This window comes from Triturus cristatus, chromosome 7 (genome assembly GCF_964204655.1).
Source record: "Triturus cristatus chromosome 7, aTriCri1.1, whole genome shotgun sequence".
NCBI classification, from domain to species: domain Eukaryota; kingdom Metazoa; phylum Chordata; class Amphibia; order Caudata; family Salamandridae; genus Triturus; species Triturus cristatus.
The window spans coordinates 1,822,393,308-1,822,408,692 of NC_140590.1; positions in this window are offsets into that span (position 1 = coordinate 1,822,393,308).

Below are 15,385 nucleotides of genomic sequence, written 5' to 3' on the forward strand. Positions count from 1 at the left end.
CCTGGACCCAGCCGGGGCTCCGGGGACCGCAGGCACAGGGGAAGCCTCCCCGGGCCCTCCGGACCCCTCCCCGGACACCCTGCCACGCGGCAGGACCTGGGACGGAGACCGGGGCGGAGAGAGGCCGCCCTCCCCGGGGCCCCCAGGGGCCCGGCCGGAGCTCCTGAACCCAATGCCGCCACGGGAGGCACCCCGGCCGCAACGGAACCCCGTCCCGGGCCTTTGGCAGTGCCGCAGGCCGGGGGACGGCGCCCGGGGCCGGAGACCCCGACCCGGGGCCCGGCCAGGCCCCTGGACCCAGCCGGGGCTCCGGGGACCGCAGGCACAGGGGAAGCCTCCCCGGGCCCTCCGGACCCCTCCCCGGACACCCTGCCACGCGGCAGGACCTGGGACGGAGACCGGGGCGGAGAGGCCGCCCTCCCCGGGGCCCCCAGGGGCCCGGCCGGAGCTCCTGAACCCAATGCCGCCACGGGAGGCACCCCGGCCGCAACGGAACCCCGTCCCGGGCCTTTGGCAGTGCAGCAGGCCGGGGACGGCGCCCGGGGCCGGAGACCCCGACCCGGGGCCCGGCCAGGCCCCTGGACCCAGCCGGGGCTCCGGGGACCGCAGGCGCAGGGGAAGCCTCCCCGGGCCCTCCGGACCCCTCCCCGGGCACCCTGCCACGCGGCAGGACCCGGGACGGAGACCGGGGCAAGGAGGCCGCCCTCCCCGGGGCCCGGCCGGAGCTCCTGAACCCAATCCAGCCACGGGAGGCACCCCGGCCACAACGGAACCCCGTCCCGGGCCTTTGGCGGTGCCGCAGGCCGGGGGACGGCGCCCGGGGCCGGAGACCCCGACCCGGGGCCTGGCCGGGCCCCTGGACCCAGCCGGGGCTCCCGGGCCCACAGGCGCAGGGGAAGGCCCTCCGGCCACCCTGCCACACAGCAGGACCCAGTTGCCGGCTGAGGACCGAGAGGGGTCCCAGAGTACCCTGTCCCTAGTAATCCGGAGGAAGGCTACCCCCCGTTCTTGAAACCCGCGCGCTCCGAGTGACGGAGGGGACCCTAGGGGCGAACGCACCCGGCCTCCTGGAGCCCCGGCTGGGATCCGAGAGGCAAATGGACCCTCATCGGGACTTCCAGGCCTGGCCCTGCCATCTGGTCGCCCCATTGGAAAGCATTGCGCGCGACCAGATGGCCGAGGGGAAAGGAGCCACCGGGTGGCCGGCAACTGAAAGGACTCCCGCCTGCCCACCCACCAGGGTCTCGGGGTGGGGACTCTGCTTCCCGGCTGGGCCTCAGGCACGGGGAGGACCACCGGAGCTCTCGGGGCCTGGGCGCCCGGGGGGGAGGACTGCCCGGGACCCGTGGAGCCCATCCCTGGGCACTTTGCCATGCCGCGGCCTGGAGGAGGGAAGCCCCGGAGGCCTGGGAGGATGTTGCCCGGGCGTAGCCCATCTGGTCCCCGGCAATGAACCGCACAGCCCCGGCATGGGTGTTTCCTGGCATTCCCTGCCCCTATTAATCCGGAGGAAGGATACCCCCCTTTCTTGTAACCCGCGCGCTGCGAGTGACGGAGGGGACCCTAGGCGCGGACGCGCCCGGCCTCCTGGAGCCCCGGCTGGGATCCGGGAGGCGAATGGACCCTCATCGGGACTTCCAGGCCGGCCCGGCCATCTGGTCGCCCCATTGGAAAGCATTGCGCGCGACCAGATGGCCGAGGGGAAAGGCGCGACCGGGTGGCCGGCAACTGAAAGGGCTCCTGTCTGCCCGAGCCATAGCGGTAGGGCTCCCGCCTGCCCACCCTCACACCAAGGGCTCGGGGTGGGGACTCTGCTTCCCGGGTTGGCCTCTGGCACGGGGAGGTCCACCGGAGCTCTCGGGGCCTGGGCGCCCGGGGGAGGACTGCCCGGGACCCGTGGAGCCCGTCCCTGGGCACTTTGCCACGCCGCGTGCCGGAGGAGGGAAGCCCCGGAGGCCTGGGAGGATGTTGCCCGGGCTCAGCCCATCTGGTCCCCGGCAAAGAACCGTCAGCCCCGGAGGGGTGTTCCGGCATACCCTGCCCCTACTAATCCAGAGGGAAATTACCCCCCTTTCTTGTAATCCGTGCGCACAAGGTGACAGAGGGGACCCTAGGCGCGGACGCGCCTGACCTCCTGGAGCCCCGGCTGGAATCCGGGAGGCAAATGGACCCTCATCGGAACTTCCAGGCCGGCCCGGCCATCTGGTCGCCCGGCCCGCAGGGCCATCTGGTCGCGCAGCCAGGCGACCAGATGGCCAGGGACCACCCAGGTCTGGCTGATACGGATCGTACTTGCGCGGTCGGACTTGATTTTTGACATTGGTACGGTAAATCGTCCGGGGACGTGTCGGACACGTTTTCCGACCCGAGAACGTGTGGGGGACGCGACCCAATGCGAATCGTATGGAGTTTTTCCCAGACGAATCGTACTTGCCAGTTTGTACGGCAATTGTACGATTCGGTCGGAAAAAAATCCAGATACAATTCGTACGGGGGAAATATCTCCAGGATCGGAATCGGCACCTCGGTCGGAAAAAAATCCAGATACGATTCGTACGGGGGAAATTTCTCCAGGATCGGAATCGGCACCTCGGTCGGAAAAAAATCCAGATACGATTCGTACGGGGGAAATATCTCCAGGATCGGAATCGGCACCTCGGTCGGAAAAAAATCCAGATACGATTCGTACGGGGGAAATATCTCCAGGATCGGAATCGGCACCTCGGTCGGAATAAAATCCAGATACGATTCGTACGGGGGGAAATATCTCCAGGATCGAAATGGGCACCCAAATCTTTGTATCTGTGTGAAGAAAAGTCCTGGAATCTGCAGACAGCCACAAATGTCCTATCACTCAGTGTTCCTCCAAGTTTCCTGTAAATGAAAATGTGCCTCACTTGTCTAGGTAGGCCAAGTGTGAGCGATAGGAAAGTGTGCCAAACACAATGTAGACACATCACATTTTTGCAGTGGAAAACAATGTGTGGGTAGCTGTGGGTTTTAGGCCCCAGCGCAGCCATCACCTAATGAAACCTACCAACCGGCACATTTTTTAAAGCTTGACACGGGAGGAAGTCCAGGGTGTAGTGGCTTTCATAACTTCTTCTACCAAATGTATGACTTTCGAACATCACTTTAAGGCTCCAACTTTTCATCGACGAATATATGACGTTAAAAAGCGTGCAACTACCATTACATTGCATGATTTTACAACGCATGGCATGACAATGCATTTCTAAAAACAACCTTTATGAAGCATTCCATTACAACGCATACCATTACAATGCATACCATTATAATGCATAATACTTTTAGGGCAACAGTAGGGTAAGTCTTGGATAGGGTAGAGGTAAAAATTACTATTCCCACTCCAGTGAGTGGGAATAGTAGGGAAAGTGTTGGATTGTGTAGGGATAAAAATTACTATTCCCATGTACCCCAAAACCTATACCATCCCTAATACTAATCTCCATTACTTACCTTATAATGCATTGTAGTGACATGCGTTGTAATGACATGCATTTTAATGGCATGCAATGTAAAGGCAGTTGCGTTGTAAAGATAGGTCATTGTAATTACTGTGTTGTAATGAATGTTTCCCCTATCGACACAACCCATGTGCTTATTCTAGTCTGAAAGGCACTTCAGAAGACCTGACCCCAAACAGTCACCAATGAAGTACTTTCATCATGAATGATTATCAACATGTAGACATCTCTCCTGTCTGAAAATGTCCCAGCTAGAAGTACATCATTACACAAGGCACTGCACTGTCCCTTCTGAAGTTTTTTACAAGCAAGCTTTTTAGGGGAAACTTTATGGTTACAGCGGATTGTGCCACATGTGACAGTGTCCACTTTGAACAATTCCTACAACAATTGCACATAAGTGTAGAAGTTATCTACATATAAATGGTGACCTTTATTAAAAAGTCCTCTATGAACTTGCCACAGAATTTTGTCACCGACTCCAAAAGTGGACGGCCAGCCATGGGGTCAATAGAACAATACGTATCAGTGTACCCCCTGAAATAAAAGACATATCCAGTACTACTCTCAGACAGTCTACACATCCTAATACCATTACATGCCCTTTTGCTAGGAATGTACTGACTAAAAAACAAAGAGTCCTTAAACAGGACCAAAGACCAATCCAAAGCTATTTATTTCTCTGGAATTTATATCACTGAAAAAACCTACAAAATAACCCAGGACAAGCTAAAGCTTGAAGAGATGGTCACAATCAGAGTTATCTCATAGGAAAGCTGAAGCATTATCAACAAAATGCAGCACCCTAAGCACAGGAAAAGACCGATCAAGACTCATGGTTGCAGGAAATATAGCAGTTGCCATCAAGAAGCTAGTAGACCAATATGAAGACATCGGCGGCTCCTTATCAATCCCATCAAATAATTAAACTTCAGAACTTCCTCAAATCATCCAGATTTGTGGGAGTTCACCGGCTAGCTCTAGAGTGTGACTTAAGTCTGGCACTGTTGTCCATCAAATAATGTTCTGCATAGAAATTAGTCTGGTAAACAATCTCATCCAAAAATATATCTTCCATAAATAACTGAAAGAAATGTATCTGCAAAAGGTTTACAGTATTACTAAAGGCAGTCAGCACAGGTTGGACCATGTTTGGGGAAACCCAGAGCTCAGCACTTGGTGATAAGAGAAACACTAATGCCACAAGAGTTTTCTGCTGAATAATCTTTAAATGATTCTGTACTTCAAGGAAGAATCAACTCATTACAATATGAACAATTGAACTCTCTAAGGTAATGTTTATAGGAGACATTGCACTAAGGTTGTAGCATTCTGTCACTTAACATCAATTATCGAGGTCATACATAAAACCAAAAGAAAAAAAAAGAACTAAGGGGGTGATTAGGATGGCTGGTGGACTTCAGCCCGCCTGCCATCCCCCCAGTGTTGAGACCGGTTGCCAGACATGCGGCGGTCCCGTACAAACAAGAAACTTCTCAGCCTTATTCTGCAATCCAGATTCCTCTTGCTGCAATATCCAGGTATCAGTGTCCTCCTCTGAAATAGACACTTCCTCTGCACTGGTAGTGGCTTCATCATCAGATGAGTCCTCTTTGACAGAAAGTTCACTGCCAGAGTCTTGGGCTTTGTCCTCTACCTCAGATGCAATCAGTCTCTAAACCATGGTAACAGGAAGAATTTAAAAGCAAACTAACACCCTACTGAGCGTTTACACAGGCTTAAGTACACACAAAAGCACAGGCACAATGGGGCTTATTTACAAGCCCCTTGCGCCACTGGTATGTCATTTTTTTAAATCTTAAAGTGAAGGACCGGTGACACAAGGGGCTGGTAAATAAGCCCCATTTATTGTAATCAGGCTTCAATCATTGCTTTTCAATCTTGACAGTTATGAGCGATTTATTATCTTGAATCATTTCAGTTCAGTCAACATGAGTTTCGTTGTATTCACAAATTCCTGAGGGATTTCCTATCTCAGAAGATAGCCATCTGTTCAGTCATCCGGACTGTAGACACTTATCTGGTAAGTTCCGTCAACATTTGAGTGGTTCAATGTGATCCTGCACGGTCCTATTGTGGTGAATCACTCATCTGACCACTTAGCGTTTACGCCTCGGATTACGGCGTCCCATCTGAGGTGTACATGCTAAGGATGACTCTTTGAATTTACCAGTATCAAGACCAATACTGTACACATGCTTTTTCTGAAGTGGTTGGATGAGTCCATCCAATCAATCATGGTTTTCGATGCAAAGACCTTTACTAACATTTAAAGATGAGGCTTTGCACCAAAAAATAACATCTCTAAGGGTACTTGCATTAACTTAGAGATATGTTTGTATTCCTGCAAATACTTGAACCTTTGCATGAGTGATACACTGACCAAATTTTGGAAAGTTTAAAACTATGGGTCTGATTTAGATCTCGGCAGATGGGTTACTCTGTCACAACAGTGATGGATATCCCGTCCACCAAAATATAAATCCCATTTTATTCTATGTGATTAGTATTTCAGCAGACGGGATATCCGTCACCGTTGTGACGGAGTAACCCGTCTGCCGAGATCTAAATAAGGCCCTATGTCTTAGCTTAGTTTTTTGCACTGGAAAGATACACTTCCGGCAGAAACTCAATGTTGGACATCCTGTAGATATCTTTGAACTACAGTGCAAAGCTGTATGCATACCAGCTAGAAAGCATGTTTGTGAGACAGTGCTAGAGATGACAGCAGCAATGACCAATTCTTGTAGACTCTCCTAATTTATGAGAAACAGACTGGCATTTGGAGGTAAATAATGACAATTTTTAAATGTACATCATTAGGTTGCACTAGGTTACAAAGTACTAATCAGTCAATAGACTGCTTTGTCTACAACCACAAACTAGAAATCCTGCATCTCATATCAAGAATAATGAAGATCACTGTTGAGAATGTCTGCTCTGAAGCCCTTGATGATTTTGTGATCATGTGAGGGAGGCCAGCACAGTAGCCTAACTTTCTGCAAAAATTAGAGGATTTTTGCGGAATTCGTCAAATTAGCAAGAGTGTCATGAGCCTCATTCCCTACTCCTAATTGGTAAGTGTAATACGACCATATGGGAGAATATATGGCCTAACGGTCAAAGCTGCTGCCTTTGGAACTGCCGAACCAGGTTTGAGTCTTGGCATCTGCTCAAAATCCTCTAATTCTGGGCAAATCATTTAATATGGCGTGCCTAAAATGAGAAAAATAATTTTAACCTGTTACTCAAGCAAAGCACTCCAATCCCCTTGGGTAGAGTTTGCTCTATATAAAACTGCAATATTTTTATTTTTTTTGCTGAAGAAGGCCACTCAAACTCCTGAATTTTGGCGCCATTACACCTGCTGCACTACTGATAGATAGGCAACAATAAGGCTTTCATCTTCCGGATCTACCCTTGATTCTGTATATTATTTCTCAGGCAGGAGGAGAATAAAGGAAATTCTGCATTCTGCAAACATGTTTTAAACCAACCTTGTGCCTGTCACATCGGTCGGAGGACATTACAGCCAAAGGTTGCTGAATGAAGAGCTCCTTAAGTGTCCTCGCAGCACCAGAATCATCAAGTAAGGGTTGGAGAAAATATAACAAAGTTTGAGCCAGCAATTAATGCAAAAAAGCACCAATGCCTAGGGCACATTGAGCTGCTATTGTAGCTCTGGTGCCAAGTAGATGGGGCCTAGTCACAAACTGCACTTTGTAGCACGCTTAGGATGTTCTTAAAAATCCTATTCATAAACTCCACCTCTCCTATCTTTTCTATGGGAAGATCTTGACACGTGGCATTTTACTACCTAATAGCAAATGTGGGAGGGTCAGCGGGACTGGTTAGAAAAAGGGGCATACTTATCACTAAATGGGAGGGGTTTACAGAGGGACATGCAGCCTCCCAACAAAGAGAAATCCAATTGCAATTCATACACTTCGCTTCCAAAGTTATCACAGCTAAAACAGACCCAAAGTAGCAGTAAATGAACTCCAGCTCAGAGATTAGTTAAGACAAGTACAACATATGGCCAACAGCTGGTTGTACATCTCCCTCCCATAGAAAATAATGGAGGTAGGGAATAAAAATAAAACCCCATTGGATTTTTTAAAAATTTAATAAAACAAAATAAAATTATTTAATATAGTTAAAAATCTAGGATTTTATATTTAACATTATCAAATTAAAAATATGTGTTTTCTTTGGCTTATTTAAATAACGGCATTCATTTAAAAATTAATATGCCATTTATTTTATATTGAAATATAATTACATCACATTAATACATAATACTTTTTTTACTGTAAGTCAAATTTATGTTTTTATTTAAACCTAAGAAAAATAGTTAATAATTTTAATTTAATTCAATATATTTATAATAATTACAGTTTCGCAAACTACTGGGTCAGACCTAGCTAGATTCCGCGAAGGGGCCTTGCTCGGGTGTCCTGCTCCATATATTTACCCTCTATATGACACCCTTGGCAGCTAAGCAAACTATCCTTGGGTTGTGGTGAGAACAGCTGACACCCTCTGACCATGCGTAGATAAGGAGTTTATCATGGATTCAAAAATGGAAACAAACTGTACAGTGAGAAGAAAAAGACTTCTACAAACTGTGAGGTTGCCTCTTTAGGACTCTAAGGAACTCTCCTTTCTGAAGCTACTGCGAATGTTAACACAATTTAGGTCATACTAATCTGGATGACTACTCTTCCGCTCTTCGAATGCAGTCCGATGATGAAACACCCCCTTGTTCTGCCCAAGATTAAGGAATGAGTTGGTGGATGATCGCAATGCAAATGGAAAAAGTAGATGGACGGCAGGAGACGGTGGGGGGAGGATCTGATGAGAGAGGGTTGGGGTGGAAAGGGAGGGAATTTAGAAGGTTATTATTGTTACTTGTTAGTTTATCTGTTGATCTTTCTGATCGACTAGAAGATGATAATGACTTCAAAATGCCAATAAACGTGTATTCAAACCTAAACTATTGTAATGGCCATTAGAAATATGTCAGAAAAAGATTGTTTGTATCTGGATCTAAATTCAGTTTTCCTGTGGAGATCCAGTGAATGAAGGTATATTTTAGAATTCCAGAAAAAGAGTTTACATTCTCAAGGGCAACAAAGCATGGCCACTCCATTTCAGCCCTAGTTTTCCAGATCAAGTGACGGAGACTGCAGCCTTCCCTTGAATTACAGCCAGGGTTCAGGAAGTTGATCCGTTTCCGGAAAAAAAATATTTTTTCATATTACCAGAAGTCCATCCAAACTCTGGAACAAATTCCCATCCATGTTTTTTTTTTAGGTTTTTGCAGTTGAGGACGGAGTTTGGAAAGAGCCCAGAGTGTTCTGGTGGGGAGGTTGGAAGAGGTCACATATATGAAGTAATGTTCAGGAGTAGGAATGAGAAAGAACATAAGTTCCAGAATGATTGACTGCACAGTGAGTCCAATGCCCTGGAACAGCAGGATCTGATTGAATAGTGTATCATGAAGAGCTGCCTTGGCTTAGGACAGAGCCTGCACGGTGAGTGCCATGCACTGGAACAGCAGGATCTGATTGAATAGTGTATCATGAAGAGCTGCCCTGGCTCAGGACAGAGCCTGCACGGTGAGTCCCATGCACTGGAACAGCAGGATCTGATTGAACAATAAGAGCTGCCCTGGCTCAGGACAGAGCCTGCACGGTGAGTCCCATGCACTGGAACAGCAGGATCTGATTGAATAGTGTATCATGAAGAGCTGCCCTGGCTCAGGACAGAGACTGGCGCCTCTTTTTGAGGTGTCTTTAGACAGTGCAAGTCGCAAAGAGTGAGATGCTTTTGACTTGTGCTGTCCACAGATCATACTTAAACTCAATGAAATGTTTTGACTTTGGACACCTCAAAAGGGCCGCGTGCTCTTGGCTGGCGCAGCGCACCTGTTCATGCTCGGGCTCCAGATCTGCACAGCACTCTTGAAATGTGCAGTGCAGGCCACAATTAGCATCCTCGGAGTGTGATATTTATATATCGCTCATTCTGTTGTTTATTACATATTTAAAACCAACCAAATAACATAAGTCCTTGTATGATATTAAATATAAACCACACAGTGCCCAGCAAGATGTAGCTTGTAGCAGAAAGTTAGTTCTGATTATTAATAGTTTTCCCATTTTAAGAGAGAAGCCATCAGTGAAATGTATTTTTCCGATGGATTCTGTGCGAATGTGAGTTTTTTATTTTATACTTGTTTCCAACATTCTATCCATGTTTGTGTACAAGTGTCTCTCTGTTAGAAAGACTATATGGACTGATTCCTAAGCTAAGGCTTGGAACGAGCTCCCTTTCTATCTGAGAAATTTTAATGATTTATTTGCCTTTAGGAAGGCTTTGGAAACATGGTTGTTCTGAACACCACTTTGGCAGCAACCTATGTAAGTCGGGAGGACTGCAGGAAGCGCCAGGACATCTCAGGGTAACCGTGCACTGTATAAGATTTCCTAACATATCATAACATTCAAAATTCTTCGATATCTGTGTAAACTTTGGCTATGCACAGATAAAGGAAACCCTTGTAAGATTACATTGCCGAGCTCTTGACAGACATGCCCCGCCCTGGACTGCTGTAGCTCCTGAAAGGTCACCCACACACCCGAGGCACAATGCAGTGCTCACAGCTCTCTGTTCACGGTCCTGGATCTGCAACAAAGCTGTCATCCATGGGTAGGGGGGGAGCTTTGTTCCAGGGCTGCCCTTTGCTAACCTCACCCTCCCACCAGAGTACTCAGTATGGCGGCTCCCTTTCGCTGCAGATGTTTTGTGACTGTTCCAATTGCTCAAAACACATGAAAATAGCATGATTTCTTAAAGGCCACCTGCATTACTCTAGGCTCAAGCCTTCCTCCTCACAGCTTAATGGTAAATCCTCCCCCACGATCAGTGCTTAATTTGTAAAATATAAAGTGCCAGGGCTCTGACCAGGAGGCCACTGCAGCTTGCACCACCCACTGCCCTTGTCATCACTGCCAAAACAACTACTAACCATCTCTCTTGCATGTAAATACAACAGTTCAGATTATTCCAGGTCCCCAAACCTATAGGAATGGCTGAGGAGTTAGGCGCTAGCCTTTTTTATTGATATTGTATTCTTAAACAACCCTTGTTCTGCTCATCTCTAAATTAGATGAGGAGCGCCACCATGTGGTAGACAGTTCTAAGTTTGGTGTTGACATTTAGGTGCCGGTGCTGAGCTCCAGAAACCAATTAAGTGCCGGCGCTGAGCACCGGAAAGCACCGGCTCAAATTAAGCACTGCCCACAATACAGGCAATGCATTAGCACCACCTGCACTGGGTGTTTTCTTTTTGTGTGAATTTACACCTGTAAGTAGCTTGACCACAGGCCCTGTTCTATGCTTGAGCTGATAGCTGCACCAACCAAGCCTGTTGCCGCATGTCTCCATACACAGACCTCCTACTCTAATCCTGCCAATTTCCCTGCGCATCTTCACTTCCACTACTGCACCCTGGGCCTGATGTATGACTGCTTTTAGCGGTCACAAATGGAGGAGAATCAGGCTGCTTGCAACTGCTAAAACGGCTTCTGGCATGTACTATCCCTATTTTGTGAGTCACTAACCTATTACCAATTTGCAAAATAATGTTTGCCAGTCGCTATTAAGTAGGGGGTTGTGAAGGGTGTTGCTCCCTAACAGCGAGTATCAAGGGCATTTACGATTGTTTTGCACCCAAAATGCTGATGCAAAACAATCACAGTTTACCGCCTACTTCAAGTTGGCGGTAAGCCAGTCGCAAGCGGGAAGGGGTCACAAGGGGAACATAGTGGAACAGCCTACTCTTACAAAGTTAAACAGAAATGTTTTGTTTTTCTTTTTGGAATGTATTCCGTTTTCAAAACGGGATGCATTTAAAAAAATTAGGTCTATTTATTTAAAAGGGAACATAGACATGGTGGTCTGCTGGCCCCTGCAAGCCACCATCCCGGTGTTAATGGCCATTCCCAATGGGTTGCAAATTGCAACCCGCCTAATGAATATAGTTGAGAATGGTCATTTGTGACCCTGCTGGGAATCACTAATGTGTCTGAGACACATTAGTACATTTAATTTTGCGACTAATAAATTGCAAGTTTCTAAAAATCCCAATTTTTGAGACGCAAAGTCTAATTGTTCATCTGGCCACATGTGCTGTGGGCACCCCTTGTCTTCTGCGTGGCATTTGGTTCTGTTTACATTTATGTTCTGGGCCTGCATTACTGGGCTGATGTTTTTGTGGTGCCTTAGTGTCGGGCTCCAGTGCTTAATTCATAAAAAATAACATTAGTACCGAGGCCCTTGTCAGGAGGCCACTCTAGCTTGCACCACCCTTTTCCCTACCAGCACTGCCAATGACAGTAACTACTCAACTGCTCAACTACTAACCATTACACTCCTACAAGTGTCACAATTCAATCTATTGTAGGCCTCCAAAGCTACACGAATGGCTTAGACAGCAGATATTAGCCAGTTTAATGCATACTGAATTTGTGAACAACTGTAATTGTTCTCATTTCTAAATTAGGCAATAAGTGTCAGTTTTGACAATTAAGTGCCGGTGTCCAGAACAAGAAACAACTAACTCAAGTTAACCACAAGTGTCAGCCATCATGTTTGCCCTAGAAGTGGGTAGACCTGTCTGTGGTATCCTTCTACAGCAATCTTTTGCTGATCCACTGATCTGGCCCCTACCTTACAGCAATGTCAGATGACGTGGTCATTCTACCTAAGATGCTGGGCCCTGGAAGATGTCAATGGAATGCTGAATGATCATTGCATTTGCACACAGTAACTTTTCATTCACAAAGTGAAAATATTTCTTCTCTTGAAGAAATCCATTATCTTACACCACAACCAATGTTGGGAGCCTGCCCTCCATAAGCTCACTGTAAATGGAACTTTGGTCGTTCCCTTTTGAGCAGAGAATCCCAGTCTTATCAATGATGAGAATGGCCTTTGAAAGTTTTTGAGGTACCAACGCACTCACCGATTTGCACACAACATTCCTCTGTGAGAAGATTGATTCTTGCCTACAATGACACCAGTGCAGTGTCCTTTTACATGTGAGTGAACTCATTTGTGCATTTAAATCCACATTTTGTTAATTTCAAACACGAATTTGCACTTCCTGAAATTGCTCTTTGTGCACCTGACTTGAGCCCTGGTGTGGAATGAGACCCTGAGAGGCCAAGAGAGTGTAGTGGGGGCAGGAGACACTGAACCAGCAAGGGTGCCATGGGCCCTAGTGCAAGCATGGAAAAAGGCCCCTAGTTAGGAAGATGTGCCCCTGTGCCCCTGCAAATGCTGCACCGACAACAGCGTCACCCCGGTCGGACTCTCATATTTAAAGCATGTAGAAAGTGGCAGAACCTGTTGTAGAGAGATCACTATTTTTAGAGATGAGTTTTAGAATGACTCTAAGCATTCAGGGTACTTGAGTCCACCTTCTACGAAGCAACCTGCACATCCCTCCTTTTAACCGGCTCTTCACAGGCGTTATGGAGTAGGCGTTAACTCGGACGGTTGTGCACCTTTCCTGTAGTAGGGAGGGAATGGGTTCTTCTCATTCTTATTAACTGCAGAAACGCAGGCAGGTTCACATCTCCTCCGCGGTGGGGTAGTTTGGGACAGGATTATTCTACCCTGGGGACCCACAGTACAAGGGTGGGAACTTTAAACCAGAGTTTGCCTGTAATTGTTCCCTGTTGAGAACACCAGATCATATAAAACACCTTAAGAGCCCCTGGTTGTATGAAATGTACAGTACACTGAGGGGCATATTTACAAGGAAGTTGTGGAGTAAGGCATTAGCCGTCATGGCTTAATGCCTCACTCCGCCACTTCTGGATTGCAAGGCTGCAACTTATTCACAAGGATCCTGGTGCAGCCTTGTGTTTCCCCCCTGTGCTCGCGCTACACGCAGTGAAGCGTCAAAGCAGGCACCCTTGCACCAAGTTATCCCTTCCTGCACATAAACAATCCTAAAATGCCATTTTGTCACCTCCATGTGTGCTGATTCATACTGCCCACATTAAAGTCACAAAATTAAATTTTTTTACAGCTTGTTTTTATACAGGAAGGGGGACCTTCCTGTACATAAACAATCCATGACAATTTGCTCGCTAGAGGCCCTCATTGAAAGCCGGGCTCAGGCCACCGGGTAGGGCCCTCATGGAAAGAATGGTAACCTACTTAACTTTATTTCCTGGCTCTGAGTTTAGTGATGCTTCTTGTAGGTGGGCATGTGAACCCCCACCTCTTCTTCTCCAGGAACCCTCTCAAGTCGGGTGTCTGGTGTCGGGGTATAAAGTCAGGGATCCTATATTATTATCCACTTACCTCTGAGGAATCTAATTGGCCTCCGAGTCCTCACATCCCAATGAATAGGATCACGTAGGGCAGTAATTTGTCTGGCCTCTTCTTTTCTACAACTGAATAGAGCTTCATGGTTGAACATCTAGAGCAGATTTTTTAAGGTTTCCGCCACACAAGGGTGCGCAGGGGCAGCACAAAACCTAAGTGAGATTTACCAGCTTGCGTGGCCCTGCATGGCATGCAACATCTGGAGTAATGCAACACAGTGCTAATTGCTGCCTTGAGGTACTCTGCCCAAGGAAGATGTTCCATGGGTGGGGCATGGGTGTTCCCACACATCCACCCTTGGATTTTGGCACGTTCCCAGATTTAGCACTTAGAACGAGGAAAATGCCTCAGAGGATTGTTTTTGTGCAGGATGGTGTCCTTCCACCGCTGTTTAATGTTAAATATGGCACATTCCTGCCTGCTTCCATTCAAACAGCACATGGCAGCACGGTGGCTTGCTGAAATACCCTGTGTGATATTTGTTTTTAAATAAGGGCACTATTCTAGATCCAAAGGCCAACTATGGATGCAGTTGGTGAACTGCTCACAAACAATTTCCCTTTTCATCTATTCTAATGTAAGATTTCACAAGAAAATATACATTTCATCAGCATTTTAGTGTACCTATCCCAATATATGCCATTCATGAACCTAAAGTCGGGGCATTCCAAAACAAATAAAGTCAAATCAAATCTGCAGATTCATTGTCAAGAAATAATGACCTTCACGCTTAGTTTTGGTTTTTCAGAGACAAACTCCAGTTGATACAATATTGGTTTTTAAGACAGTCTTGCATGTAGGGGTTTCAAAAATCATAAATCCATTTGCTTAGTTTGTCAATTGCATAAAAATGGACGTAAAAATTCAGGTACCGCTTTAAGACGTCAAATTTCAGGATTTATTTTTAGCTAAGTCAATTTGAAGGAAATACATTTTTTTTTTTTCTTCAATTTGAATTTGCAAGGAAACTTTATTTATTTGGAAAATATATACCATGTTTCCAAAGATATCTCACACATACAACTATGACAATAGGAGGTTATGTAAATCTTGGTGGCCAGGGTGCCAAGCCACTAGAAGGTCATAGGCCTGCCTCTATCAATCCTCCAAGTTCCCTTTAATTATGTTTAAAGACCAATACTACAAGCCCCTTGCGGCCCTTATGCGCTGCCGAGGCATCACTTTTGTGACGCAAAAGGGGCGTAGAAAATGCTGCAAATTTACAACGTGATGCATCTAGGGAGATGCGTCACATTTTAAAGCCCTGTGTGAAATTATACCTGCGTCAGGTATAATTTATGCAAGGTAGGCGTTCCCACACAGGAAAACCTCGCATAAGTGACGCAGTGAAATCTACAAGGTTTCACTGCGTGACTTTGAGGACACCACTGCGTCAAAACCTTACGCCTGCTTGAAGCAGGCATAAGGAATGACGCAGTGTATTCGGAATGAGCCGCAAAAAGCATTGC